This window comes from Homalodisca vitripennis, chromosome 5 (genome assembly GCF_021130785.1).
Source record: "Homalodisca vitripennis isolate AUS2020 chromosome 5, UT_GWSS_2.1, whole genome shotgun sequence".
NCBI classification, from domain to species: Eukaryota; Metazoa; Arthropoda; class Insecta; order Hemiptera; family Cicadellidae; genus Homalodisca; species Homalodisca vitripennis.
Genome location: NC_060211.1, coordinates 73,534,271 through 73,540,270, shown reverse-complemented (window position 1 = coordinate 73,540,270; position 6,000 = coordinate 73,534,271).

Here is a 6,000-nt window from a genome sequence, read left to right as displayed (position 1 = left end):
TTTCTTTAGTCTTAACTTCGTCTGGTAAAATAAGACATTATTTACTTTACTGCTATTCTATCTAGCATTCTTTCTAAAAACTTCTTTACATGCATACAACACAATACTTTTGAAAGTGAGATGCATTCGGCTTTTTTGAAAACACCAAAATATAACTAGGCGTGTCACAAAATCAGAAAGATCACTAGCTTCTGTTGCAAAACCAGATAGATTGAAAATAAAAATTCATTATTTGTAATAGTGTTACCTATAAAAAGAATATTCTGTGTCTATCCTAAACGAGCTTGTAAAAAAATTTATATTTTATGCTTCAAAAAATAATTAATTTTTTTATTTTTGATGTTTGATGAAAAGTGTATAAAACTTTTGCATTTAATTTTGAAACTAGATAACTAAAATGTTCAGTGTAAAACTAGAAATAATACATTTTGAAATTATTAAAAAGAATAATTGTACGAAGCCCATCTTACAAAACTGGCAATGCGACCACCTCAGTGGTTGAGGAAGTTGTGTAAATTGGTGAATCCATAATTGATGAATGGCCTAGTATTTGAAAGGAGCAATATTTTTTTAAGTTATAAAAAATAATAAAAGATATAAATGCCGTAGAAAATTGCAGTACTGTACTCTTGTTATTGCTATTTTCGAATTTAAATCTCAAGTTACGTTTGGGAGAGTCAGTTGCCGGCTTGCCGCATAGTTCAAGGTGTCGGTCTTTGGATATGAATTTATATACCTATACTGTATAGGTAAGTGCCAGTGACCGAAGCACTTTCTATCAGTATTATCTAAATTTTCCTATACCAACTCTCCTCCTTATTATTCTGGTTGATAAGTTCCTTTCGCAGGCTAGAACCACGAGATGTCTACAGAATAAAGCTTAAACAGGTTATCAGACTCTGCTTTTGAACAAAATAAAATATTCGTCTGTCATGGAGGCAAAATAAAACCAAAGTGTTTGCATGTATACTTTTAAACATTTTATTTAATGGCTCCTGAGACATTTCCACAGCTAAAAACAATCATGAACCTTTTATGAGATAAGGACCTGTATCTTTACTATTCGAGGTCCTTTTCAACTATTTACAAACAGCAAAAAAGTACAGCTTTATTGTAATGTAATGACTTGTGACATTCTAATTGTGTAAATTGCAAAACTAGAATAATTTAACAAATTTGCATTAAACTGAGGCAAAGATTTTTATTGGACGAGGTGTTTGTAAATATCAGAATGTGATTAAGGGAATAAGATACTGTTAAGAAACAATGGAGTCTGGGTGAGTATTATGTTCAAACTATTAGTTTATATTTTCTTTAAAAAGAGTAAAATAAAACAATATATTGTATACATATATACAATACAATTCAATAAGTGTAGCTCAAATCCTGGATATCAGATTATACCTACAAATTCTTCTGACCTGTGAAACAAAACATATGTTCTAAACTATAGTTTCTCCAGTCAGAAATGTTTGTTAGCTATCGATTGGATGGACAATTTTTAAGTTATTATGTCACTCGCTATTCATATCGGGTCTCTTATAAATGCTTTTAGACTAACAATCTTCATGTGGTGGTTCATGGGCCGAGTTATTTATAAACTTTGGGCTAGGCTCCAAAGAATTCTCTGCAAATCCGGTCAAAGAAATGTTCTGGACACTTTATTGGCCGTGATTGTAGCACTGCTCTGACCAACAGAAAAACAAACAAAGCGGATTTGTAAACACCGAAAATAGAACAGGGGCTATTGCTTGACGACTTCCTAGTTTCTATCAAAGTTCTATATTATGTAATGGGTCAAGATATTGTCCTAAAATTACCTTCTACTTTGGTTGTAAAAGAAATAATGGTATAGAATTGAAAACGTTTGGAAAAACTAAGGGTTAATTAGATGGTTCATCCTTTTTGGTTAATAATGTTCAATGTACATAATATCTATATTAATAAAGCAATAAGGTGGCTGGCTATCTCAAAAATCATCAGTAAATTAATATTTATAACGCATTTATTTACTATAATGGAATTTGCAAACGTAATTTCTGTGTACGTTGAAGTTTAAATAGAGATTAGTCTTTTAAAAATTCTATAAAACATTAAGTAGTACCTGGCTAAGAATCTTGGATGTTATTTTGTCCTAAAATTAACATCATCATATTCATAATATCTTATCATTGTCAGATTTTAAACGCAACGTTGACCTTTGAAGTAACTAAATCTACGAAAAGGGGTTTTAAACATAATTGTTCTTCACATTCGAATGTCACCAACAGAGGATTTGACGGGGTGAAACATAACATAATCCTTTTATTAACCACCGCATTTTGAAGAATGTGGAATAGTTGATGAGGTTCCGACAAGTATTGACTGTGAAGAACTTCCAGCCGTGGTGGGTGTAGGGAGTGAGGAGGGGGTGTCTCGACGCCGGACAATGCATTACGGTCCGCGGCCAAGAGCCACGCTATATTTTAACTCTTTTAAATGAACACCAGAAAGAGTGTCAGCTAATTTCCTGGCAGACATGTAAATCAGCGCCTTTCCCAGGCTGAGAAGCGGCGCTCTGTTGGTATACGGAGTAATGTATGACACTTCCGTGGTCACTTTCGCTTCTGGAACATCACTCATGGCAGTAACAAGTCGAATTTTTAGCCGGAGATTTCGTGGACTCTGCTTGAGGCTAAAACACGGCTTTTTCATATTTACCTTACATTTAATAGAAATCTTATTAGATAGTATAAAATATATTACGAGTTATTAGCAATTGGAATAATTCTTGGTATGTATGGTGTTCTATTATATTGACTAATTCATGATGAGTTACAGACACAAATGTTACAACATGGACAGATCGGGCTAAAGGTAACCGAGTGTAGTTTTGAGTGAACGAAGTTTTCTGTGTATGAATTTTGATGTTCTAATATGTTGTATATTGGCGCAGACAAATTTGGCATTTTGCTCTCATATACAAAATGTGTGTGTATATATATTGGATTTTTAAAATGTACTTCAATTGAAAGCATCTACATCCGGCTCTTGTAATAAATGTCCAGAGTAAGATATTTGCTAGAAACTAACTTAGAAACCAACACTAGTAGTGGCATCTACTTTCGGTCTACGATATTTCTGGTCCTACTATTGATTTTAAATTTTTTACCCTGAAGAAAATTAATATGTGCATAGATAAACTTAAAAATGACTACCTACTTCAGTCAAAACGAATTTCCCTTCGACTCTTCTTCGGTTCTGCTTTCGTCATAAGAGAAAGAGTGAATATTCCTTGAGACTTAAAATTTTAAAATAATTATTAATTGACTGAGCTTTAGCAAATCCTATCACTCGACAGGCTTGACTCATTTCATTTCTGCCTGTCTGTTTATCTGTATATGTGTTTGCACTCCATTTTTAAAAATAAATTACTTATAAAGTTTAAATATTTCATGAAACTTCATATCTATATAAGGAACACTGCGTTCGATAACGCTTATGTCACTCCATTGGATTTTTCTCTGACCATTAGCAAACATTATTACATTGGTCTTATGGGTAACCATGATTGCAACAAGGAAATCGCAGTGTAAATAAATGTTACAAAATCTTAGTACAGTCATATGATATTATTGTATGTAAAATTTTTATTCATGGAGCTAATAGGGAAGAGTATTACTTAACCACTGCTATGAAACCTAACTCTATGAAAAAGACTGAAAATGTCTTATTAGGTAAGATATCACGAGATAATTTGTATTCGGGTTTTCACAGGTTGGTTTTTTCAGCGTCATATTTTCTTAATCAAGCCTTTTCATTCGGTTTTTAAAATTGGTGTCATGGTCTACTTGCGCTTCTTCAAAAGATTCGCCATAACTTACTAGGAGGATGTCGGCTGCCAGAACATGAATTCCTCGAAGACCGTTGATTATTCCAAGCATATTTTTCTGAAAAATCTCTATAGCTGTTCTTATGCCAAAAGGAAGTCTTAAATACGTAAACTTGCCAAATGGACTCCAAAATACTGTCAGCTTGGTGCTCGCTTCAGACAATTGCAAGATCCAAAACTTCTATGGCATCCATAGTTGAAATGCCGCATTAAGGTTGGATATCTTGTCATTCTTGCCCATTATTGTGATGTTACTTGTGGACTCGGTGAATCCTGATTCTTCGAAAATGATTCTTGTTGTACCATGCTACCTAGTTTGTCTTTCAGTCCATTTTTCAAAGACTTTAGAACTCTCTTAGAGCTTTATTGTTTTGGATCGACTTCATTTATTTTTTCAAGGTTAAATTCACATTTGACTTTACCCAGGCATTCGACCACATATAATTGTACTTGTTCATAATTTGAGATGATGAAGAAAGAATTTTCTGTTGAACATTAATATTGTTGATGATGAGGTTCAACTGATCGCATGCATGATAATAAAGGACAGCGGATGTTCCACCACTTTTTGCGCTGTGTACGAATCCTGAGAGTGCAAGTTTTTTGAAATAAACTGACAATGTTACAATACGCTTCCGTGTCCAGCTGAAAACGGACGTCCGTCACCACTCTTCGGATACTTTCAAAGTGGCAAATACTTCCTCACCATGACGGTTTTCTGTCTTCAGAGCAGCTCACTTATCTTCCTGGATATCCATAGAGACTTGCGTTAATTGTTTTGGTTTTTTGTAAAATACTTCACATGTCCTTATTATATCACGTTTTCTGCGTTTATGTTATCGAGCAGTACAATCTTTCAATGAATCATGACATCCTCCTCCACAAAAGTATCACTTCTTATTAGTTATTAGTGGAAACCCTGTTCTTTGGATCTTTGATTCGGCATATACCTTGTTGATTTCGTTGTTCAGATCTTGCATCTAGCTCATTTGCTCTTTCATCTCCTCGCTGTTTTTGCACATTTGAACAGCTTCGACCAAAGAGACATCTTTTTCAGCTATACCTTTTTTGTAGTTTTAGGTCCTATATTGAACAAACGATCTTGTCTAACATGAGCTCATACTTCATTTACTTGAAGTCACAAAGCTTACTCGTGGTACCTCCGCAAGTACTGCTCGTACCGAATATTCAGCTCTGGAGTTAGCTTCTGTTTCAGCACACATAGCACCTCATTCACCGTTGACCTCTTAGCTTTACCCACCAACCTGTAAATGATCCTGTTGGCCTCATCGCCAACTACGCTCAAAACAATGACGCTACTTGAACAGAGTGGTCCCTGCCACAGAGCCTGGAGGCAAAGGAATAGTAGCTGAAAATCTTCCTACAATGTTGAATGTTATCTCTCATGTTGCCATCAAGCTTCAGCTTAATGGGTACTAGTATTTCTCTTACCACGCTGCTTCCAACAGTGAAACCTGATGTGTTGATGAACGACAAACGATTACCATGATCTGATGTATTGCTAGACCTTGAAATCTGACTCATCTCCCTGTCTCAAGTGTTCATTTTCTCTTCACATCTTGCTTCAGACGTACATTCTCTTCTTCTACTGCCATGATACGGTTAAAATGCACAACGAAATATAGTAAGCAATAAAGGAACATAACACATAATTTTTTATTCAAAATTTTCCAAAGGAATGATTTTAAAAAAGTCAAAAGTAAATAATAACTCAAATGAATAATCATTATTCTGGTTCACGCTTTGATGAGGTCACTAGGTAAACAATGTACTGTTTGTACAACAGTTACCGCTGAGCTAATAGATTTAACTTATACAATGGAGTATCGAAGGACCTGATGGAATGTAATGAAAGTTTTTCCAAATATCACCAAAAGAAATCCACCAATTATCACATATTAAAATGGCATATGGTTAACCTCAGTCTGTTTGCAAATTGTTTATCCTAGGATTTTCTCATTGCCGTGAAGTCCATAAGACCACTGTAAAAATGTTAGCTAAGGCTTAGCAAAATCCCATGCATTGACCTTGCACCAACGTCGAACTCAAAATTCTTTGTATTAAACATTTGAAGTTTCTTGCAAATTTGAATTTCTGGTCTTGAGGTA